This window comes from Chiloscyllium plagiosum, unplaced genomic scaffold (genome assembly GCF_037043375.1).
Source record: "Chiloscyllium plagiosum isolate Xiang-an unplaced genomic scaffold, Cpla_swu_hap1 HiC_scaffold_45, whole genome shotgun sequence".
NCBI lineage: Eukaryota > Metazoa > Chordata > Chondrichthyes > Orectolobiformes > Hemiscylliidae > Chiloscyllium > Chiloscyllium plagiosum.
Window position 1 is genome coordinate 19,516,475 of NW_028270183.1, and position 26,251 is coordinate 19,542,725.

Here is a 26,251-nt window from a genome sequence, read left to right on the forward strand (position 1 = left end):
TGTGGCTAACTTTCACTTTTAACCTCTTGTGGCCCTCACAGAGAGAGAGAGAGAGAGAGAGATGAAGAACTCCTGTCAGTCCAGGGTCTGATTTCTGCCCCTGAGCACCCACCACTCCCACGTTGTTCAGCGCTGGGACCTCCATGAATTATAACTGGCGTAAGTGACTTGGACTGAGTGTTTGGCGGCTAGTTTTGCAATGCCGCAGTATACATTGTCAGGAGGATATATGTTACAAACGGATTTCGACAGGTTAAGTGAGTTGAAAAGACAGTGGCAGGAATATAATGTGGGAGAATGTGAACTTGCCCACTTTAACAGGCAGAACACAACAACAGCACACTATTTGAACGAGAGAGACATTGCAGAGCCGGATGTTACAGAAGGATCTGTGTGTTCTGTTACATGAATCATGTAAACTTAGTCTGCTGATTCAAGCAAGAGGTTAGGAAAGCAAATTAAAGCGTTCTTGCTTATTGTGTGGGTAAGAGGAACTTTTCAACCAACCTGCTCAGACACACCTCCAGTGCTGGTGGGATTTCATAGAATCCCTACAGCATGGAAGCAGGCCATTCAGCCCATCAAGTCCACACCAACCCTCTGAAGAGCATCCCACTCCACTCCTGTAACCCTGCATTCCCCAAGGCTAACCCACCTAGCCTCCACATCCCTTTACACTGCTGGGTAATTTCCCATGGCCAATCCACCCTAACCTGCATATCTTTGGACTGTGGGAAGAAACCCACGGAGACACGAGGAGAATGTGCAAACCCCCGCACTGACTGTCGCCCGAGGCTGGAATCGAACCCAGGTCCCTGGCACTGTGAGGCAGCAGTGCCAACCACTGAGCCACTGTACTACTGAGTTCAGGATTTGAACCTGCACCTCCTGGTTCAGAGACAGGAACACTACCACGGCACCACAATGAGTGGAATGGTATACACAAGTAAGGAGGATTCAGTGCACCTACACGCGATGTTAGTGAGACCCCACCTAAGATCATAGGATATAGGAGCAGAATTAGGCCATTCAGCCCATCGAGTCTGTTCCACCATTCAATAATGGCTGATGAGTTTCTCAACCCCATTCTCCTGCCTTCTCCCCCACATCACCCTTGATTCCCTGACCAATCAAAAACCTATCTATTTCTGTCTTAAATACACTCAACGTTAGGGCCCGAGTGTCCTTGGAGAAGGAGCACGCGGTGTCCACCAACACCCTGGAGTTGTTCAGGGAGAGGTGGGCGCCGCAGGGAGTGGAATGCATCATTTCTCCCTCCAATTCTATTTTGATTTAGTCCCTACCCTCCCCTTCACTGTTTTGATCACACAGCACTGTCCCTTGATGTGAAGGGCAGTGTTTGTCACTGGCCACCCGGGTGTTTTCCTATCTTCCTGGTGGTGGAGTTTGAATAAAGATTGGTGCACTTTGTGTCTTTCACTGTGTCTCACACCTGCGCACACACACACCATGGGTTCTGGGGATAAAATAAAAAAAAACAGCATTAAAAGCAAAAAAAGGAAAAAAAAAGATAAAACAGGAATTTTCATTGCCCAAAAAAAGAAGAAAAAAACCTTAAATACACTCAATGACCTGGCTTCCACAGCCCTCTATAGCAATGAGTTTCACAGATTCATGCTGTGACTGGAGAATTCCCTCCACATCTGCAGCACGGTGTAACAGATGTATGGCCTTATTTGAAAGAAAAAAGAGAAATAATTGCTCGAGGGAAAATTCACAGAAACTTTGTTCAAGTTATTGCTGAGATTAAAAAAAAACTTGCCTTATGGAGGAAGGTGGGATATGGTAATTGCCTAGTATATTATCACAGGACTGTTAATCATAGAAACCCTACAGTGGGGAAACAGGCCCAATGAGTCCATTCTGACCCTACCCTATTACTCCTGCCCCTGACTATTGCACGTCCCTAAACACTATGGGCAATTTAGCGTGGCCAATTCACCTAACCTGCACATCTTTGGACTGTGGGAGGAAACCGGAGCACCTGGAGGAAACCTGCACACAACGTGCAAACTCCACACAGACAGTCACCTGAGACTGGAATCAAACCCAGGTCCCATGCACTGTGAGGCAGCAGTGCTAACCGCTGTGCTGCCCCATATTCCTGCCCTTAACTCATCATTTGCTATTTGGAAGGACAAGGGCAGCAGCTACATAGGAACATTTATGCAAGTTCCCCTCCAAGCCACCCACCCTCCCGACTTGGAAATGTGTCACTGTTCCTTCACGATCGCTGGAGCAAAATCCTGGAATTCCCTCCCTAAGGGCATTGTGGGTCTACCCACAGCATATGGACTGCAGCGGTTCAAGAAGGCAGCTCACCCCCACCTTCACGAGGGGGCAACTAGGGACAGGCAATAAATTCTGGTCATGCTGGCAATAGCCACATCACACGAACGAGTAATAAAAAACCCTACATTCCAATATTACAATTCCGCAGAGCCCCGTAATGTAAACATCTTTGCAATATCAAAATCAGTTGCAGAATTCATCACATATCTGTTATTATTTTTGCTTTAATGTGAAATTTCGATCATTGCGTTAAAGTGCTGGAACTGAGAATTACCAGACCTGGTGGAAAAGCCCATTTTGTTTTTGCTGTGTTGGTTTAGTCAGGTTTACATGTGGTAGACATATGGTTCGCAATGTATAGTGACTGGGGATACTCTCTGAGTTAACAGATCAGCAAAAAAAAAAAGCAATTCACCCACCCACCACTCGACAGCCCTCAGTAAGTTCTAATGCCAGAATTACGCAGGGAACGACATGTATCTGAAGCTCTGCAGAACTCAAAGTGAGAGAAGTTTGCAAAATTGGAGAGTCATAGAGTTATACAGCATGGAAACAAATATCTCAATCCAACCAGTCCCTGCCAACCCATGTTCCCAAACTAAACCAGTCCCACCTGCCTGCACTTTGCCCATATCCCTCCAAACCTTTCCTATTCATGAACTTATCCAAATGTCTGTTAAATCTTGTCGCTGTGTCGCATCCAACTCTTTCTCTGGCAGTTAATTCCACGCACAAACTACACACTGTGGGAAAACGTTTTCCCTCATGTCCTGTTCAAATCTTTCTCCTCTCACCTGAAAAATAAGCCCTCTAGTTTTGGACTCGCCCACCCTACGGAAAAGACCCTTGTCATTCACCTCATGATTTTATAAACCTCAACAAGGTCACTCCTCAAACCTCCCCCCGAGGCTCCAGTGAAAAAAGCTCCAGCCTGTCCAGTTTATTTTCATAACTCAAACCCTCTATGCCTGGCAACATCCTGACAAATCTCTTCGGAACCCTCTCCAGCTTAATAATATTTTTCCTATAACAGAGCGACCAGAACCAACACCGCCCTCCAACTGAGGCCTCACCAACATCCTGTATAACGTTTCAACACCCATACTCAAGGGTCTGAAAGCAAGTGTGATAAACACCTTCTGAACCACCGCGTCTACCTGTGGCGCAAATTTCAAAGAATTATGCACCAGAACTCTGAGGTCTCTCTGTTCTATACCACCCGCTGTCCTGCCATTAGCTGTATAAGTCCTGCCCATGCTTGTTTTCCCAAAGTGAGGTAGTTCACTTAAGCTCCAACTTAAGCTCAGCCTGTAGACCCAATTAAATCAAGATGGTGTCATCTGCAAACTTACTAACCCTGCTTTCTGTGTTCACATCGAAACCATTCATATAAATGACAAACATCAGCGGACACAGCACTGATTCCCTGTGGAACACCTCTGGTCCGAAAAACAATCCTCCACCACCATCCTCTATCTCCTGGTATAAAACCTGACAAGGTTTACACATTGCTGAAAATGTGTTGCTGGAAAAGCGCAGCAGGTCAGGCAGCACCCAGGGAACAGGAGAATCGACGTTTCGGGCATAAGAAGGGCTTATGCCCGAAACGTCGATTCTCCTGTTCCCTGGATGCTGCCTGACCTGCTGCGCTTTTCCAGCAACACATTTTCAGCTCTGATCTCCAGCATCTGCAGACCTCACTTTCTCCTCAAAGGTTTACACATTGCCTAGTACAGTCTGTCCTACTGTAACTCAGTAGTTGTGTTCTTGTGTGTACTGGTGATGTAGGAAAGTGAGCAATAGAAATAATGGCGTCCATGGGAAAAACAGGGTTGGGGCAAACCACAAAATATATCACTAAAACTTGATACAAGTAGTAGTTAACCCAACTCAAAAGGTAGCGCAGTCGAAGTAAATGTTAAAATCGTATATTTGAATGAAATAATACAATAAATTTAACACTTTAAGGATTTCTGAGTTTGCTGAGTTATAATACAGATCGTACCAGTCTGCACCCAACTTCCCTGGTTTTACAATCCTCTGAGTGACAGTCTGTAGAGAACAACAGAAACCGTGAAACTCCACTGCACGGCTCAGGGCTACGGATAAAGGTTTCATGCTCCCCACTTGGAAACCAACTCCTGCATCTCACAAAGCTGCCGCTTAAAAATAATGAGGCTTCAGTAATTGTAAGGGCTCATGTTGATGAAGGAGGTGACAGAAGTCGGGAGGATCGTAGGGACTTCAAGAGGTTTCACAGTTTAGGAGTGCAGTAGGAACCGGAGGAGGTGACCAAGAGAGGGAGGATAGGGATTAGGTAGGGATACCCACCGGAGGATGGTGCAGAAATAGGGAGGTTTACAACAGCAGGAAAAAGTTTCAGGAAGCTGGAGAAGAGGGGGGTGAAGGATGTGACACGGGCAGGAAGGGTTGCTGGGAGTGGAGGAGGTTACAGAGAGAGCAATGGTCTGATCTGGAGCAGTTGTGGGGACTGGAGGTGGTTTCACAATGGGAGAGAGTGTAGAGCCACAGGAGGTTACGGAGAGTGGACTTCAGGTAACCAGGGATGGAATCGTGTAATAGCCAATGGAGGTTCACATTTAAAACGTTCATTGCCGGGTTCACTAGTTGTGTTACAGCTAAATCACGTTGACGAAACGACCGAGTTCAGGAAATGGGGCTGCTCACCAACAGCGGCTTGCCAGGTTACGCCACGCAGCAGTCTGGAGTGGGACCATGGAACAAGAGCTGAACATGCAGCCAGACAGAGTCTGCACCCTCCACCCTCAACCATCCCCTCACACACCCTCAACCATCCCCTCACCTCACCCTCCACCCTCAACCATCCCCTCACGCACCCTCAACCATTCCCTCACACACCCTCAATCATCCCCTCACACACCCTCAACCATCCCCTCACACACCCTCCACCCTCAACCATCCCCTCACCTCACCCTCCACCCTCAACCATCCCCTCACACACCCTCAACCATCCCCTCACACACCCTCAACCATCCCCTCACCTCACCCTCAAACATCTCCTCACTCCACCCTCAACCATCCCCTCACACACCCTCCACCCTCAACCATCCCCTCACCTCACCCTCCACCCTCAACCATCCCCTCATCCCACTCTCAACCATCCACTCACACACCCTCCACCCTCAACCATCCCCTCACCTCACCCTCCACCCTCAACCATCCCCTCACACACCCTCAACCATCCCCTCACACACCCTCAACCATCCCCTCACCTCACCCTCAAACATCTCCTCACTCCACCCTCAACCATCCCCTCACACACCCTCCACCCTCAACCATCCCCTCACCTCACCCTCCACCCTCAACCATCCCCTCATCCCACCCTCAACCATCCCCTCACACACCCTCCACCCTCAACCATCCCCTCACCTCACCCTCCACCCTCAACCATCCCCTCACACACCCTCCACCCTCAACCATCCCCTCACCTCACCCTCCACCCTCAACCATCCCCTCACCCCACCCTCAACCATCCCCTCACACACCCTCAACCATCCCCTCACACACCCTCCACCCTCAACCATCCCCTCACATACCCTCCACCCTCAACCATCCCCTCACCTCACCCATAAACATCCCCTCACACACCCTCCACCCTCAACCATCCCCTCACCTCACCCTCAACCATCCCCTCACACACCCTCCACCCTCAACCATCCCCTCACCCCACCCTCAACCATCCCCTCACACACCCTCCACCCTCAACCATCCCCTCACCCCACCCTCAACCATCCCCTCACCCCACCCTCAACCATCCCCTCAACTCACCCTCAAACATCCCCTCACACACCCTCAACCATCCCCTCACCCCACCCTCAACAATCCCCTCACACACCCTCAACCATCCCCTCACCCCACCCTCAACCATCTCCTCACCTCACCCTCAAACATCCCCTCACACACCCTCCACCCTCAACCATCCCCTCACCCCACCCTCAACCATCCCCTCACCCCACCCTCAACCATCCCCTCAACTCACCCTCAAACATCCCCTCACACACCCTCAACCATCCCCTCACCCCACCCTCAACAATCCCCTCACACACCCTCAACCATCCCCTCACCCCACCCTCAACCATCTCCTCACCTCACCCTCAAACATCCCCTCACACACCCTCCACCCTCAACCATCCCCTCACCCCACCCTCAAACATCCCCTCCCCTCACCCTCAAACATCCCCTCACCCCACCCTCAACCATCCCCTCACACACCCTCAACCATCCCCTCACACACCCTCCACCCTCAACCATCCCCTCACATACCCTCCACCCTCAACCATCCCCTCACCTCACCCTTAAACATCCCCTCACACACCCTCCACCCTCAACCATCCCCTCACCTCACCCTCAACCATCCCCTCACACACCCTCCACCCTCAACCATCCCCTCACCCCACCCTCAACCATCCCCTCACATACCCTCCACCCTCAACCATCCCCTCACCTCACCCTTAAACATCCCCTCACACACCCTCCACCCTCAACCATCCCCTCACCTCACCCTCAACCATCCCCTCACACACCCTCCACCCTCAACCATCCCCTCACCCCACCCTCAACCATCCCCTCACACACCCTCCACCCTCAACCATCCCCTCACCCCACCCTCAACCATCCCCTCACCCCACCCTCAACCATCCCCTCAACTCACCCTCAAACATCCCCTCACACACCCTCAACCATCCCCTCACCCCACCCTCAACAATCCCCTCACACACCCTCAACCATCCCCTCACCCCACCCTCAACCATCTCCTCACCTCACCCTCAAACATCCCCTCACACACCCTCCACCCTCAACCACCCCCTCACCTCACCCTCAAACATCCCCTCACACACCCTCCACCCTCAACCATCCCCTCACCTCACCCTCAACCATCCCCTCACACACCCTCCACCCTCAACCATCCCCTCACCCCACCCTCAACCATCTCCTCATCCCACCCTCCACCCTCAACCATCCCCCAACACCCCCCTCAACGATCTTCTCACCACACCCTCAACCATCCCCCCACACACCCTCCACCCTCAACCATCCCCTCACAACACCCTCAACCATCCCCTCCACCCTCAACCATCTCCTCACCTCACCCTCAAACATCCCCTCACACATCCTCCACCTTCAACCATCTCCTCACCTCACCCTCAAACATCCCCTCACACCCCCTCCACCCTCAACCATCTCCTCACCTCACCCTCAAACATCCCCTCACACATCATCCACCTTCAACCATCTCCTCACCTCGCCCTCAAACATCCTCTCACACACCCTCCACTCTCAACCATCCCCTTACCCCACCCTCAACCATCTCCTCACCCCACCCTCCATGCTCAACCATCCCCCAACCCCACCCTCAACGATCTCCTCACCACACCCTCAACAATCTCCTCATCCCACCCTCAACCATCCCCTCACCCGAACCTCCACCCTCAACCATCCCCTCACCCCACACTCAACCATCTCCGCACCCCACCCTGCACCCTCAACTATCCCCTCATCCCACTCTCAACCATCTCCTCACCACAACCTCCACCCTCAACCATCTCCTCACCCCACCCTCCACCCTCAACCATCTCCGCACCCCACCCTACACCCTCAACCATCCCCTCATCCCACTCTCAACCATCTCCTCACCCCACCCTCCACCCTCAACCATTCCCTTACCCCACCCTCCACCCTCAACCATCCCCTCACCGCACCCTCAACCATCCCCTCACCCCACCCTCCACCATCTCCTCACCACACCCTCCACCCTCAACCATCACCTTACCCCACCCTCCACCCTCAACCATCCCCTCACCCCACCCTCCACCATCTCCTCGCCACATCCTCCACCATCTCCTCACCACACCCTCCACACTCAACCATCACCTTACCCCACCCTCCACCCTCAACCATCCCCTCACCCCACCCTCAAACATCTCCTCACCCCACCCTCCACCCTCAACCATCCCCTCACCCACCCTCAACCATCCCCTCACCCCAACCTCAACCCTCAACCATCTCCTCACCCCACCCTCAACCATCTCCTCACCCCACCCTCCACCCTCAACCATTCCCTCACCCCACCCTCAACCATCCCCTCATCCCACCCTCCACCCTCAACCATCCCCTCACCCCACCCTCAACCATTCCCTCACCCCAACCTCAACCCTCAACCATTCCCTCACCCCACCCTCAACCATCCCCTCATCCCACCCTCCTCCCTCAATCATCCCCTCACCCCACTATCCACCCTCAACCATCTCCTCAGCCCACCCTCAACCATCCCCTCTCCAGTCTCAACCATCTCCTCACCCCACCCTCAACCATCCCCTCATCCCACCCTCCACCCTCATCCATCCCCTCACCCCACCCTCAACCATTCCCTCACCCCAACCTCAACCCTCAACCATTCCCTCACCCCACCCTCAACCATCCCCTCATCCCACCCTCCACCCTCAACCATCCCCTCACCCCAAACTCCACCCTCAACCATCTCCTCAGCCCACCCTCAACCATCCCCTCTCCAGTCTAAACCATCTCCTCACCCCACCCTCAACCATCCCCACACCCCACCCTTCACCCTCAACCATCTCCTCACCCCACCTTCAAACATATCCTCACCCCACCCTCCACCCTCAACCATCCCCTCACCTCACCCTCCACCCTCAACCATCCCTTCACCCCACCATTAACCATCTCCTCACCCACCCTCCACCCTCAACCATCCCCTCACCCCACACTCCACCCTCAACCATCTCCTCACCCCACCCTCAACCATCCCCTCACCCCACCCACCACCCTCAACCATCCTCCCACAGTCCAAAGATTTGCAGGTCAGGTGACTTGGCAGTGCTAAAGTGCCCGTAGTGTTCAGAGATGTGTAGGTTAGGTGCAGTAGTCAGGGGAGATGTAGAGTAATAGGACAGGGGAATGGGTCCGGGTGGAATACTCAGGATAACTGGGCTGCGAGGGTTTTGTAAAATTATGGGGGGAGTGGAGAGGGGTTTAAAAAATAACTGTTTGTTCACACTCCACTGCAGGCAATGCAAGGCCATACAGTAGGCCTGTTATGCTGTCCACTGGACCAAGACCTGCTCGGCCTGTTTGGTAAGTGGTGCACAACAGTTACCCCCCACGTTAAAAGAATTCTTGCACAGGCACCTTCCATGCATTCAGGATTGGATCCCTTCGATGTAGAAACAGGCCATTCGGCCCAACAAGTCCACACCGACTGACCGAACAGCATCCTACTCACACTCACTGCCCCTGCCCTATTCCCATAACTCTGCATTCCCCATGGCTAATGCACCCTCACCTACACATCCCTGAACACTATGGACAATTTATGGCTAATTCACCTGACCTGCACATCTTTGGAATGTGGGAGGAAACCGGAGCACCCGGAGGAAACCCACGCAGACACGGGGAGAATGTGCAAACTCTACAGAGGCAGCTGTCTGTGGCTGATGCTATGAGCCACGGTGCCACATTAATATCCCACCTACCCCTTCCTGTGACCATCACCTTCTGCCCCAAGGGTAACAGAGCCCATGGTCACTGTATTGGTCTGTACGGACATCTGTGGACTTACCCTTATCTGTGAGGGACTGCCCGTGGTGAGGATTTTCATAAAATCATAGAATCCTTACAGTATGCAAACAGGCCATGTGGCCCAACAAGTCCACACTGACCCTCCGAGAGTGTCCTGTCCAGATCCATTCCCCTACCCTATTACTCTACATCTCCCCCTGACTAATGCATCTGAACACTATGGGCAATTTAGCATGGCCAATCCACCCAACCTGCACATTTACGAACTTCTAATGTTTTTTGGATTGACTGAAGTCTTATTCTGCAGGAGAATCGATGTTTTGGGCATAAATCCTTCATTAGGACTTTTGGGCTTATGCCCAAAACATCGATTCTCCTGCTCCTCGGATGCTGCCTGACTGGCTGTGCTTTTCCAGCACCACACTCTCGACTCTGACTTTCCAGCATCTGCAGGCCTCACTTTCTCCCTGAAGTCTTATTTTGCCCAACAATGCCATGTAAAGTGGGTGAGGCTCAGTGCCTAATCTCTGATGGATACTAACCACTCTCCTTGGTGTGTACCACACGGGCACAGCCAGCCTCACCCTGAGCTGTTTCTCCCCTTGCAGTGCCCCCTAAGCCCCGATTGTGCCTGAGTTCAGTTAGGCCCAGGCTTGTCCTAGTTTATGAGCTCGCGCTTACTTCCTTCAGTGAGTCTCAGTGAGTCTCTCTCCCTCATGCAACCCCAGCTCATCTCCTCTGCCCTGGTGGATTTCACCAGTTACCTAGTTTCCCCTCCCCCCCCACCTTACCCCAATTCCAACCTTCCAGCTCAGCACCATCCTCGTGACCTGTCCTACCTGCCTATCTCCCTTCCCACCTATCCACTCCACCCTCCTCTCTGATCGATCATCTCCATCCCCACCCCCCTCCACCTATTGTACTCTTTGCTACCTTCACCCCAGCCCCACCCCCTTCCCATTTACCTCTCCACCTCAGAGGCTCCCTGCCTTCATTCCTGATGAAGGGCTTTTGCCCGAAACGTCGATTTTTCTGCTCCTCGGATGCTGCCTGACCTGCCGTGCTCTTCCAGCACCGCTCTAATCTGGACCCTTACTTCCTTCACAGCACCTCTCAAACAGCTGTAGTTCCAAATGGCGTGGGTCACTGGCAATGAGTGGAAGTGGAGCTGTTCGTGTGTTCAAAAGTCTTTCTTTTCAAAGGTTTGTCTTTATTCCCAGCCCATGAGTCAAAGCTGCACAGAATTGGGAACAGCTCACCAGAAGAGACCGAACTGTAGTCATGACAATTAAATGATTTGCTCTGTGTTGGGTTTTGTACAGTCATTCAGCGCTGAAACAGACCCTTCGGTCCAACCAGTCCATGCTGACCATGTTCCCAAACTAAACTAGTCCTGCCTGCCTGCTCCTGGCCCATATCCCTCCAAACATTTTTATTCATGTACTTACCCAAACGTCTTTTAAACATTGTAGCTGAAACCACATCCACCACTTCCTCAGGAAGTTCATTCCACACACGAACCACCCTCTGTGTAAAAAGTTGTCCCTCATGTCTTCTTAAAATCTCTCTCCTTTCACCTTACAAATATGCCCCCAATCTTGAAATCCCCCCACCCTAGGAAAAAGACACCTGCCATTCACCTTACCTATACCCCTCATGGTTTTCTAAACCTCTATCAGGTCACCCCTCAACCTCCTACGCTCCAGCGAAAGAAGTCCCAGCCCATCCAGCCTCTCCTTATGACTCAAACTTTCCATTCCTGGTGACATCCTGGTAAATCTTTTCTGAGCCCTCTCCAGCTTAATAATATCCTTCCTATAACAGGGGGACCAGAACTGGGCACGGTACTGCAGGAGAGGCCTCCCCACGATCCTGAACACTTCAATATGACGTCCCAACTCTTGTCCTCAAAGCAGAAACAGAAACAGCTGGAAAAGCTCAGCAGGTCTGGCAGCACCTGTGGAGAGAAATCATAGAGTTAGCGTTTCAGGTCAAGTGACCCTTCGTCAGAAAGGTGTAGGAATGGTCTGAGGAAAGGCCGCCAGACCCGAAACATTAACAATGATTTCTCTCCACAGATGCTGCCAGAACTTTTCCAGCAAGTTCTCTGTTTTTAATTTTGATTTACAGCTTCCCCAGTTCATTTGGTTTTTATTTCTATACTCAAAGATCTGAGTAATGAAGGCACGCGTGCTAAATACCTTCTTTAACCACCCTACCTACATGTGATAATTTTGAGTGTTACCTCCTGAGTGTTACCTCACCACCAGACGACTTTGTTCTGTGTTGGGTTTTGTACAGTCATTCAGCGCTGAAACAGACCCTTCGGTCCAACCAGTCCATGCTGCTTCCTGATGAAGAGCTTATGCCCGAAACGTCGATTCTCCTGCTCCTCGGATGCTGCCTGACCTGCTGGGCTTTTCCAGCACCACACTCTCGAATCTGACCTTTAGCAACCGCAGTCCTCAGTTTCTCCTATCTATATATATAGTGCAAACTACAAAGAATTAAGTCCCTGAGCCCCTCTGTTCTGCAACACTACCCAAGGCCCGACTTTTAATTGTATAAATCCTGCCCTTGTTTGTTTAACTAAAATGCAATACCTCACATTTATTCAAATGAAAATCCACCTGCCACTCCTCAGGCCCATTGAACCAATTGATCAAGATCCCTTTGTAATCTTAGATAACCTTTTTTCACTGTCCACAATGCCATCAATTTTGGTGTCTCCACAAACTTACTAACCATGCCTTCTATATTTTCATCTAAACCATTTACATAAATGACAAACAAAAGTGGACCCAGTACCAATCCCTGCGACACACCGCTGGTCACAGGCCTTTGAAAAACAACCCCTCCACCATTACCCTCTGTCTCCTGCCATTAAGCCAATATTGTGTCCAATTCACAAGCTGACCCTGAATTCCCTGTGATTGAACTTTACTAATTCGTCTACCATGCAGAACCTGGTCAAAGGCTTTACTAAAACCCAAGTAAACAATGTCTATCACACTATCAATCTTCTCAGTTACTTCCTCAAAAAACTCAACAAAGTTTATCAGACATGATTTCCTTCATTTAACTACTTTCTTCTGCTTGTTCTTTAATACTTTTCCAAACACATGACCACTACCATTTTGAAGGACAGCAGGTATATGGGAAAACCCACCCCCTGCAAATTCCCTTCTGAGCCATTCACCATCCTGACTTGGAAGTACATCGCCGTTACTTCACTGTCTCTGGGTTAAAATCCAGGAACTCCCTCCCTAAGGGCATTGTGGGTCAACCCACAGCAGGTGGACTGCAGCCGTTCAAGATGGCAGCTCACTCCCACCTTCTCAAGGGGGCAACTAGGGTCGGGCAATAAATGTTGGGCCCAGCCAGCGACACTCACACCCTATGAATGAAAACAAAAGTAAATGGGAGCATGACCAATGCATTCCTTTGTTACTCTCTTGGAGACCATAATTCACAAAGTGGGAAGGAACCGTTTAACATCTAAAGACGTGTTTTCCTGCACTCTCCTTCCAAATGCAGCAATGTTGTATTTTGAATCATAGAATCTGTATAGTGTGGAAACAGGCCATTTGGCCCAACAAGTTCACACTGACCCTCCGAAGAGTAACCCACCCAGACCCATTCTCCTACCCAATTACTCTACATTTCCCCTGATGAATGCGCCTAACCTACACCTCCCTGAACACTGCAGGCACTTTAGCATGACCAATCCACCTGACCTACTCAGCTTTGGACTTTGGGAGGAAACCAGAGCACCCGGAGGAAACCCACGCAGACACGGGGAGAATGTGCAAACTCCACACAGACAGTCATCCAAAGGCGGAATCAAACTCAGGCCCCTGGCGCTGTAAGGCAGCAGTGCTGACTGCTGAGCCACCGTGCTGCCCCAGGAACGGAATGTCCCAGGGAATCCTACATTAGAAGTTTAGAATTTTGTGTTTGAGAAATACGTTCAGCTTCTGTGTGGATAATTCACAAGACATGTATCCAACGTTAAGATGTTGTGGAGCGATGTCAGTGAGGGGATGGCTGCAGATATTGGCCTTGGGTTGGTCTGGATGTGGTTGGGGTCACCCATCCCTTCTGCCTGCCAGGGTCACCCACACCAGTTCACCCTGCCTTCGCTACCTAACCGTGCCTGCAATACATTGTGCTCAAGCGCTTGCCTCTCAAATTAGTTCTTAAACGATGGGTGTGGGCCTCTTGCCTCACTTGAGTGGCTTCCCTTGGTGAGGTAAAGGCCCTGTCGTCATGCCAACAGAGCCATGTAATTGAGGAAAAGGGGCAGGAAGGAAATCTGGGCCGGCCTTATTCTTGGTAATGCCACACAGGGAAGAGAGGCATTATATTCTTCTCAGTGTAACTGCTTGGCATTTGTATCACTGCCAAGTATTGGGACTGAAGCTTCCTCTTTACTTCTCCTTCTGACCATCCCTCAACCGCAAGATGAGGATGTTCCTGTGTGACGCCACCCTGACATCCTTTGTTCTCACTTGCCCCATTGCAACATGTTCTATTCCTCAACCCATTGAATCACGTAAGCTCTCCCACCTTCCTCCCATCCCCCCACCACTCCCCCCACCCCGTGACCTTCACAGACTTTGCCGAACTGGATATTTCCAGTTGCTGTTGGTTGTTCTGCGGACAGAGTTGGACCCTCACCTTGTCCAGTGTTCCCTTCATTTCCAGTACAGGCTTCTTCCTTCATCAGTTTGGATGTTGAGATTTCAGCACAGAAAAGACCCTTCGGTCCAAACCGTCCATGCTAGCCAGGTATCCTAAATTAATCTAGTCCCCAGCATTTGGCCCGCATCCCTCCAAACCTTCTCTAGTCATATACCCATCCAGATGCCTTTTAAATGTTGTAATTGTACCAGCCCCCTCCATTTGGGTGGCACAGTGGCTCAGTGGTTGGCACTGCTGCCTCAGAGCGCCAGGGACCCGGTTTCAATTCCAGCCTCGGGCAACTGTCTGTGTGGAGTTTGTACATTCTCCCCGTGACTGTGTGGCTTTCCTCCGGGTGCTCCAGTTTCCCCCCACAGTCCAAAGCTGTGCAGGTTAGATGGATTGGCCAAGCTAAATTGCCCCATAGTGTTCAGGGATGTGTAGGTTAGGCGCATTAGTCAGGGGTAAATATAGGGGAGAGGAATTGGTCTGGGTAGATTACTCTTTAGAGGGTCGGTTTGGGCTGAAGGGCCTCTTTCTACACTGTAGGGACTCTTTGACTTCCTCTGGCAGCTCATTCCGTACACGTGCCAGCCTCTGCATAAAAAGGTTGCCTCTTAGGTCTGTTTTATATCCTTCCCGTTTCACCCTAAACCTATGCCCTCTAGTTCTGGACTCGCCCATCTCAGAGAAAAGACCTCAGCTATTCACCCTACCCATGCCCCTCATGATTTTATAAACCTCTACAAGGTCACCCCTCGGTCTCCAGGGAAACCAGCCCCGGCCTGTTCAGCCCCTCCCTATAGCCCAGGCCCTCCAATTGTTTGCGGTGAACATGTGATGTCACACTCCAGTGGGACTGGACCCCTGACATTCAGGAAGGAACATGGTGCACCGCCATTGGTCTGGCAGTCTCAGAGGCCCAGGATGAGATCGGGGAGATGCGGGTTCAAATCCCACCAAAGCAGAAGCTGAATTCAGAACAAATCTAGAATAAAAAGGCTAATTCAATGGTGACCACGCGGCCACCACTGACTGTGGTCCAGACCCACTTGTGGGAACAAATCTAGCCTGCTCTTGCTAAATTGGCTTTATCGACCAGCTTCAGATTAGTGGAAGGTGGTCACCTTCAAACCTGACTGGGGAATGTATTGAAGCGGAAGCAGGGGACAAAGAAAAGAGGTTTGAGGAAAGAGGAACTTCCAACTGGGTTCGTTGGTAAATAGCTTAGTGGGGAAGAGGCTTGTGGTGGCTCAGAGGTACTCTGCAATTGCATGGAGCACTATAATTAAATGATGGAGGGTGTTTCTCTACAGACGCTCCCCATCATGAATGGAGCCTCCCGTATGACCTACAGTGGCCTGGGCAGCTTATGGTGGGACGGGAGAGGGCCAGCTACTCTGGGACCGATCGCCGTCTTGTCCAAACCTCTAATGCATTCCCCTGTTCATGCCATTGGAATGCAACAGAAAGGTGCATTTACATAGCGTATTCAGCAACCCTTTGGACTCACCCCCCCCCCCACCAAAACCAATTTAAAGCTGTTGAGGTGTTTCCGAAGGGTGGTCGCAGTTGTGTGATGTAGTCGTTTGGAGGTGTTGGCAGAACACGGGCAGGGAAGGATTCCTCTATTTCCTTTCTTTGACAACGTTCCGTATGATCTTCCGTGCCAGCTGACATAGCGCGTCTGAGACTCCAGCGGCAGTCCCTCAGCGCTGGACTGGAATTGTCCAACTTGATGCTGTCTTTGACTCCCCTGGGCTGGGATTTGAACCAACGACAAGACTGACAGTTACTGAGCCAGAGCTGAAACAGTACCTTCAGCCCAGTCACCTGTCCTGTATTTTGGAGAAATCTCAAAACCACGTAAACCTGGTCTGATTGTTCAGCCCGAGTCAGCCGTTAGGAGGAAGCGGAATAATTAGAGAACAGTCAGTTGTCCAGATAATTCTGCAGCTTTATTGGGTATTACTGGGAACACAGTTATAAGACATTTTTTCATAACCACAGTGTGTGAACTCACTCAGTTCCTGTTCCACAACCTCACTGACTGATTGACATTCTTGGTTTTGATGAGGTCACAGAGTCCAACAGCACAGAAACAGACCTTTCAATCCAACCTGTCCATTATCCCAAACTTAACTCGCCCCCCCTGCCTGTGCTTGGCCCATATCCCTCCAAACTTTTGTGATTCATGTACAAATCCGACTGCCTTTTAAACGTTGTAACTGCACCCGCACCCATCACTTCCTCAGGAGGTTCATTCCACACACAAACCACTCACTGTGTTTAAAAGAAAGCCCCTCATGTCATTTTTAAAACTTTCTCCTCTCACCTTAAATGTGCATTCTGGTTTTGAAATTCCCCACATTCTAGGGAAACGACACCTGCTGTTCACCTTACCTATGCTCCTCAAGGTTTTGTGAACTTCAACAAGGTCACCCCTCAGCCTCCTGCACTCCAGTGAAAAAGTCAATAGACAATTCCTGTCCTGAAGAAGGGCTTGTGCCTGAAATGTCGATTCTCCTGCTCCTTTGATGCTGCCTGAGCTGCTGTGCTTTTCCAGCAACACATTTTTCAGCTCTGATCTCCAGCATCTGCAGTCCTCACTTTCTCCTAATAGATGATAGGTGCAGGAGTAGGCCATTCTGCCCTTCGAGCCTGCACCACCATTCAATATGATCATGGCTGATCATCCTCAATCAGTATCCTGTTCCTGCCTTATCTCCATAACCCTTCATTCCACTATCCTTGAGAGCTCTATCCAACTCTTTCTTAAATGAATCCAGAGACTGGGCCCCACTGCCCTCTGGGGCAGAGCATTCCACACAGCCACCACTCTCTGGGTGAAGAAGTTTCTCCTCATCTCTGTCCTAAATGGTCTACCCCGTATTTTTAAGCTGTGTCCTCTGGTTCGAGACTCACCCATCAGCGGAAACATGTTTCCTGCCTCCAAAGTGTCCAATCCTTTAATAATCTTATATGTCTCAATCAGATCCCCTCTCAGTCTTCTAAACTCGAGGGTATACAAGCCCAGTCGCTCCAGTCTTTCAGCGTAATGTAGTCCCGCCATTCCAGGAATTGACCTCGTGAACCTACGCTGCACTCCCTCAATAGCCAGAATGTCTTTCCTCAAATTTGGAGACCAGAACTGCACACAGTACTCCAGGTGTGGTCTCACCAGGGCCCTGTACAGCTGCAGAAGAACCTCTTTGCTTCTATACTCAATCCCTCTTGTTATGAAGGCCAGCATGCTATTAGCCTTCTTCACTACCTGCTGTACCTGCATGCTTACCTTCATTGACTGGTGTACAAGAACACCCAGATCTCTCTGTACTGCCCCTTTACATAAATTGATTCCATTGAGGTAGTAATGTGCCTTCCTGTTCTTGCCACCAAAGTGGATAACCAAGCATTTATCCACATTAAACTGCATCTGCCATGCATCTGACCACTCACCTAACTTGTCCAGATCACCTTGTAATCTCCTAACATCCTCACCACATTTCACCCTGCCACCCAGCTTAGTATCATCAGCAAATTTGCTAATGTTATTGCTAATACCATCTTCTATATCATTAACATATATTGTAAAAAGCTGCGGTCCCAGTACTGATCCCTGCGGTACCCCACTGGTCACTGCCTGCCATTCCAAAATGGAGCCAACCAACTTTCAATCCAAGTTAGTGCTTTGCCCCCAATACCATGCGCCCTAATTTTGCTCACTAACCTCCTATGTGGGACTTTATCAAAAGCTTTCTGAAAGTCCAGGTACACTACATCTACTGGATCTCCCTTGTCCATCTTCAGAGTTACATCCTCAAAAAATTCCAGAAGATTAGTCAAGCATGTTTTCCCCTTCTTAAATCCATGCTGACTCTGTCCTATCCTGTTACTACTATCCAGATGTGTCGTAATTTCATCCTTTATAATAGACTCCAGCATCTTTCCCACCACTGAAGTCAGACTAACTGGTCTATAATTTCCTGCTTTCTCTCTCCCATCTTTCTTAAAAAGTGGTACAACACTAGCCACCCTCCAATCCGCAGGAACTGATCCCGAATCTATCGAACTCTGGAAAATAATCACCAACGCATCCACGATTTCTCGAGCCACCTCCTTCAGTACCCTGGGATGTAGACCATCAGGCCCCAGGGACTTATCAACCTTCAGACCTAACAGTCTCTCCAACACCAATTCCTGGCAAATATAAATTCCCTTAAGTTCAGGTCCTTCAGCCACTGTTACCTCAGGGAGATTGCTTGTGTCTTCCCAAGTGAACACAGATCTGAAGTACTAATTCAATTCTTCTGCCTTTTCTTTGTTCCCCGTAATATATTCCACTGTTTCTGTCTTCAAGGGCCCAATTTTAGTCTTAACCATTTTTTTGCCTTTCACATACCTAAAAAAGCTTTTACTATCCTCCTTTTGGCCAGTTTCCCTTCGTACCTCATTTTTTCTCTGCGTGTTTCCTTCTTAGTAATCCTCTGTTGTTCTTTAAAGGCTTCCCAGTCCTCCGTTTTCCCACTTATCTTTGCTATGTTATACTTTTTCTCTTTTAACTTTGTATGTTTCTCAACTTCCCTCGTAAGCCACGGCCACCCATGCCTCCTCCTGGGATCTTTCTTCCTTTTTGGAATGAACTGACCCTGCAACTTCTGCATTATACACAGAAATATCCCCCATTGTTCCTCCACTGTCATCCCTGCTAAAGTATTGCACCATTGAACTTTGGCCAGATCCTCCCTCATAGCTCCATAGTTCCCTTTATTCAACAGAAGTACTGTCAGTTCCGACTGTACCCTCTCCCTCTCAAATTGCAGATTGAAGCTTATTGTATTATGGTCACTACTTCCCAGTGGCTCCTTCACTTCGAGGTCCCAGACCAATTCTGGTTCGTTACACAATACCAGATCCAGAATTACCTTCTCCCTGGTCGGCTCCAGCACCAGCTGTTCTAAGAATTCATCTCGGAGGCACTCCACAAAGTCTCTTTCTTGAGGTCCAATACCATCTTGACTCTCCCAGTCTACCTGCATGTTGAAATCCCCCATAACAACTGTAGTAACATCTTTGCGACAGGCCAATTTCAGCTCCTGATTCAACTTACATCCGACATCCAGACTGCTGTTTGGGGGCCTGTAGATAACTCCCAAGAGGGTCTTTTTGCCCTTAGCATTTCTCAGCTCTATCCACACTGACTCTACATCCCCTGATTCTAGGTCCCCCCGCGCAAGGGACTGAATATCATCCCTTACCAACAAGGCCACCCCACCCCCTCTGCCCGTCAGTCTGTCCTTACGATAGCATGTATAGCCTTGAATATTCATTTCCCAGGCCCTGTCCACTTGAAGACACGTCTCAGTTATCCCCACAATATCGTATCTGCCAATTTCCAAAAGAGCCTCAAGCTCATCCATCTTATTTCTAATGCTTTGTGCATTCATGTATAGTATTTTTAATTTGTTATTGCCCTCACTCTTCCCATCAACTCCTATTTCACTCAACCTTACAGCATGATCCCTTTCTGAGTTTTCTGCCTCATTAATACAGTTGTCTTTCTTGACTTCCCAGCCAAACCAGCCTCGCCTTCTAACTCAAACCTGGCAATATCCTAGTAAATATTTTTTGAACTCCCCAATTTAATAATATCCTTTTTATAGCAGGGTGACCAGAGCTGGACACAGTGCTCCAGAAGAGGCCTCACCAAGGCCCTGTACAACTTCAACATAACGTCCCAACTCCTGTACTGAAAGGTCTGACCAGTGAAGACAAGTGTGCTAAACACCTTCTTAACCACCCTGTCTACATGTGATGCACACTTCAAGCAATTATGTACCTGAACCCCTCTGTCTCTCTGTTCTACAACACTACCCAGGGCCCTATCATTAATTGTATAAACCCTACCCGTGTTTGTTTTATCGCAAAGCAATATCTTGCATTTATCCAAATTAAACTCCATCTGCCAGTCTTCGGCCCGTTGACCCAGTTTTTCAAGACTGACAGATTCTCCATGTTTGTTCTTGTACCAGAGAGGCTTCACTTTAGATATCTCCAGACTAATTATACCACAAACGGGCCATTCGGGCCTTCCAATCCATTCCGGCCCTTCATGCTCCTCATCAGTTTTCTCCCATTTACGCCCATCAGCAATCCCTTGCTTTCACCTACTTTATTGCAGAGACTATTTACCTCAGGTTTCCTTCCTCAATCCAGCCACTCACTTTCCTCGCTTGCTTTATTGATTTTTGTGATCATTTTATGTTTATGATCCTAATTTAGGCGTCAAGACTGAGTTGATAGATCTCCCTGCTGAACCTCATCGACCCCAGGATCACTTGAAAAACTGCAATGATGTCTCCTGCCCCGGCCTTTCATCTCCTGGACCAGTGATGGCCTTGTGATTTCATGGGTGGATTATTATTGTTAATCCAGAGACGCAGGTAATGGTCTGGGGAATGTGGGTTCAAATCCCACTGATGGCAGATGGTGGAATTTGCATTTAATTAAAAATCTGAAAGCCAGTGCTTAATGAAGACCAAGAATTGAATTGAACTGAATTTATTGTCGCGTGTACCGAGTCACAGTGAAAAGCTTTGTCTTGCGAACACCACAGGCAGATCACTGAGTTAAATAACAGTTAAACAGCGGCAAAAACAAAAACACAGGTATGTGTGAATGTTAAGAGTTTGTGAGTCCATTCAGTATTCTAACAACAGTTGGGTAGAAACTGTTTTGAAACCGGCTGGTGCGTGTGTTCAAGCTTCTGTACCTTCTCCCCGATGGTAGAGGTTGTAGCAAAACATTGCCAGGGTGGGATGGATCTTTGAGAATGCTGGCGGCCTTTCCTTGACAGCGGGCCTGGTAGATGGATTCTATAGATGGGAGGTTGGCCTTTGTGATTGCCCGGGCCGGGTTCACCACTCTCCGTAACCGTCTCCGATCTTGAATGGTACAGTTGCCATAGCAGGTAGTGATACATCCAGGCAGAATGCTCTCGATGGCACACCAATAAAAGTTGGCAAATGTACTCACCGTCATGCCAAATTTCCTTAGCTGCCTGAGGAAGAAGAGACGTTGTTGGGTCTTTGTAACCAGTGCGTCGACATGAAGGGTCCAAGAAAGCTGGTTGCGGATGACCACTCCCAGGAGCTTGACACACTCCACTCGATTGTCATACAAACCATTCTGAGTCACTAATGCCCTTTAGGGAAGGAATCTGCCACCCTTATCTGGTCTGGCCAACATGTGACTCCAGACCCACAGCAATGGGATTGACTCTTAACTGCCCTCACGGGCAATTAGGGATGGGCAACAAATGCTGGCCTAGTCAGCGATGCCTACAACCTGTGAATAATTCATTTAAAAAGGCCAGTTTAACCCTTCATGCCTTGACAGTTTGGACTATTCCATTGCATTTCCATTTATCCCAGGGTGCGGGTAAGGATCAGCTTTCTAGATGGCTGGTTTGCAATATAAAGGGCAGCAGTGTGGGTGCAAATCCCGCAACGACTGAGGCTACTATGAAGGATTCTCCATCTCAACCTCTCCCCTCTCCTGAGCCCTGTGGACCCTCAAGTTAAACCACCACCAGTCATTCATGCTCTCACTCTCTCTCTCTCTCTCTCTCTCTCTCTAAGGAGCCATCAGCCCTATATTCTGGTAGGACTACAATTATCCCCAAGTTATTCCCTGGAAGTGAGGATGACAGGGCCGATACATCTAGTTCCGCAAGAGACTAGTTTGAAGAGATGTGGGAATCTTCCTCACCAAAGAATGCAGATGGAGCAAGGAAGAGAATTCAGACCTTTATCATCATGTCCACTTTTATATGAAAAATACAGTGAAAAATGTTTTGATCCTTGACGACAAGGGTGTTGCCAGGGTTGAGGGATTTGAGCGACAGGAAGAGGGTGAATAAGTTGGGGTTGTTTTCTCTGGAGCATTGGAGGTTGAAGGGTGACCTTATCAAGGTTCATAAAATCAGGGCTAGAGCTCCAAGGGTGGTGGTGGGAGAAGGGTCAGGGGTCAAGGTTCAAAGGAAAGCAGACTTCATTGTGATCTCAGAGAAGGCCTCATGTGAACTGCAGGAGGATTTATTGTCAAAGGCAGGATTTTCCTTTTGCAGGGATGGAGGTAAATGGAGAGGGTAAATAGACAAGGTCTTTTCCCTGGGGTGGGGGAGTTCAGAACTAGAAGGCATAGGTTTAGGGTGAGAGCGGAAAGAGTTAAAAGAGACCTAAGAGTCAAATTTTTCACACAGAGGATGGTGCATGTGTGGAATGAGCTGCCAGAGGATGTGGTGAAGGCTGGTCCAATCACAACATTTAAAAGGCATCTGGATGGGTATCTGAACAGGAAGGGTTTGGAGGGATATGGGCCAAGTGCTGGCAAATGGGACTAGATTCGGTTGGGATATCTGGTCGGCATGGACAAGTTGGACCGAAGGGTCTGTTTCCGTGCTGTACATCTCTATGACTCTAACTCGCTCCAACTCCATCAATGACAGAAGTCAGACATAATAAAAAAGTAAGACAAAATTCATCACAGAGGAGAAAGTGAGGACTGCAGATGCTGGAGATCAGAGCTGAAAATGTGTTGCTGGAAAAGTGCAGCAGGTCAGGCAGCATCCAAGGAGCAGGAGAATCGACGTTTTGGGCATGAGCCCTTCTTCAGAAAATTCATCACGGTTCAGTTAGCGGTTCCTGGACTCAGGGAAAGCCGATTAAGAAATGATGGAATACCTGGAAGACACAGCAGGGAGGAGACCCCACTGGGAGATTTCCAGGCCAGGCCACTGGAATACTGGGCTTTGTCAAGGGAAACAGCCGATCTGGGCAAAGACCACCTCTTTCTGGACTTGACCACCTGCTAGAATAGCTGGACGTTAAAGTAGAGCTCCAGACTGGGAAGAGACCTCCAAACCATGCCGAGATCCACCGCCTCTCCTCCTTCAGGTGCCCGGGGCCTAGCCGCAAACCCACAGCCTGGGCCTGGCCTGATAATCCAGGCCTGGGGGGATGTCAGCCCAGGACCTGCACCTCACTTGCTGGGACACCCCTGGGCTGGGGTGGAGCCACGTCAGGCACGCTCCGGTGTTACTGCCCACTGCCGGGGGCCTCCACCAGATCCGAAAGAAAAGGAAACAAAGAAGTAAAGAGAAAAGAGAGAGGGAAGGGGAAAAAGCCCCAAAAAACCAAAACGAAAACAAAAGCAAAAACAAAGAGTAGGAGAAAACAGGGAAGAAAAAGGATAAGAAAAAGCAAAAATAAGAAAAAGTAGAAAAAGAAAAAATCAGAAAGAGAAGTAAAAAAGAAAATAAAGGGAAAGAAAACTGACAAGTCCAAGTTTCAGTCTGCCTTCTCCATCGCCACCTTGACCTCAAGATTCCTCCAGGGATCGAGGTGGGAAAGTTATAGGAGGGCTTCCATGATGCCCAGTGTTGGCTTGATTTGAGGTGAGTACTGCTTTGAAGAGGGATCTTAGAAAATAGACACTCGGTAACCGTCTCGGTAACAGAGCGGGAGCTCCAAGGATGGTGGTGGGAGAGGGGTCAGGGGTCAAGGTTCAAAAGAAAACAGACTTCATCGCGATCTCAGCCTGAAATCCCAGAGACGGCCGCGTTTGAAGTCCATGAGAACCCATTGTCAAAGGCAGGATTTTGGTTTTGCAGGGATGGAGGTTGATCTGAAAGCAGAACGTTCCGGAAGACCTTGGCAAGTCTGGCAGCAACAGTGGCGAGTAGGCAGGCAGGAGGCTGGAAGAGCACAGCAAGCCAGGCAGCATCAGGAGGTGGAGAAGTCGATGTTTCGGGTGTAACCCTTCTACCTGATGCTGCTGGTCTGCCTTGGATTCCAGCATCTGCAGGTTTGCAACAGCTGAGGTAACATCTGTCAAGGAGGGGTCGCACTGGGACTTGAAACATTAACTCAGTTGCTCTCTGCTGCCAGACCTGCTAGGTTTCCCCTGGTCCTTTCTGTTCGTATTTCCGATCTCCAGCGTCTGCTGTATTTATGCTTTCGGTTGATGGGACGTGGTGATTAGCTTTCAGTTTCTGGACAGAAGCAACCAACCTGCAAAAGGCAAGCAGGGAAATGTCACGGTTAAAGTGAAAAGCAAAACACGTATTACAGTAATCAGGTTACTAACGCAGAATGAAGGGAACGGAAAGGGCTTGCTTAACTTTGTCGGATGTAGCCTCGAAAGCATGGAAGTTATGTCCATCTGTTCAGAACTAGAGGGCATAGGTTTAGGGTGAGAGGGGAAAGAGTTAAAAGAGACCTAAGAGTCCAATTTTTCACACAGAGGGTGGTGCATGTGGTAGGGCCTGGCATTATCTCATTGTTTTTCAAATCCAGACAGTGTGGAAGCAGCCCGTTCAGCCCTCCTCCTAAGAGCATCCCACCTAGACTCCCCATCCTAACCCTGTAACTCTGCCTTCCCTATGGCTAACCCACCCAGCCTGCACACTGTGGGAAAATTAGCATGGCCAATTCACCCGGCCTGCGCATCTTTGAACTGTAGGAGGAAACTGGGGCACCTGGAGGAAACCCACACGTACACAGGGAGAACATGCAAACTCCACTCAGTCGGCCAAGGCTGGAATTGAACCCAGGTCCCTGGCACTATGAGGCAGCAGTGTTAGCCACTGAGGCACCGTATCACCCCATGTCCGTATAAAGATTTTTCTTGTCCTGATTGGCTGCTGAAACAGGAACCATGACCACATTTCAGACTTGGCTGCACAGTTGTGAGATTGCAAAAGAAATGCTTTCGTCCCTTAAAGATGTCCCAACTGCAATCTGCATTTTTTTTTCACAGCAAGTTGAGCTTTGGCATGTGATTTGGTTTCGGAACACCCGGCCGTGCTAACGTCACCTTTCCTGGCTCTCAAAATAGAGCGTATATAAAGCAACTCGAAGCAGGAAGGTTCGGAGTGCGCACAAACCCCAAACATGAGGCAGCACTGAAAACCACGACAAGGGCCTGTGGCTAAGGGTAGGAGAGAAAACAGTGCCACATTTGAACAATTTGACCGCATGCAGAACATAATCACCTCGCAAAACTAGGTCTTTCAGGCACCTGAATCCAGTATCCATATTGTCCACCTCATTTCACCTCCCTGGGCTTAGGCATTTTCCGAGCTAATCTGTTTGAAGATATTGCAACACACTTCGGGAGTAGGCGGGATTTGAACCTGGGCTGATACATTACCACGGCACAGCAGCCCTCCTGGGTGTAATAACGCTGTCTTAATATTCTGCATCTTTACTACTTCTTGTATTAATCGGATTCATGTTCTGCTCCTCTCAGTGGACAAGGGCTTTCGGGTCAGAGGCTCCTCCACTGAGTCTTTTCAATTCTTTTCTCTCCATTTTCTCTCCTTTTTTACTTTACTTGTCCCTTGGTGAAGAGCTAAGGCATGTCAATGCTATTGGCGAAGGAGAGTGGGCCCAGCAGGGTGGTCTGGAGTGGGCCCAGCAGCACGGTCTGGAATGGGCCCAGCAGCACGGTCTGGAGTGGGCCCAGCAGGGTGGTCTGGAGTGGGCCCAGCAGCACTGTCTGGAGTGGGCCCAGCAGGGTGGTCTGGAGTGGGCCCAGCAGGGTGGTCTGGAGTGGGCCCAGCAGCACTGTCTGGAGTGGGCCCAGCAGGGTGGTCTGGAGTGGGCCCAGCAGG

General features: G+C 49.7%; 1 long non-coding RNA gene across 1 annotated transcript; it reads left to right on the forward strand.

Annotated features, from left to right (window-relative positions):
• The first annotated feature begins 64 nt into the window (after positions 1 to 64).
• Positions 65 to 20,972, forward strand: LOC122552442 (uncharacterized). The gene is made up of 3 exons (XR_006312400.2): positions 65 to 159; positions 9,381 to 9,447; positions 20,857 to 20,972. It is a non-coding gene; the product is annotated as an uncharacterized LOC122552442 (long non-coding RNA).
• Positions 20,973 to 26,251: the final 5,279 nt, after the last annotated feature.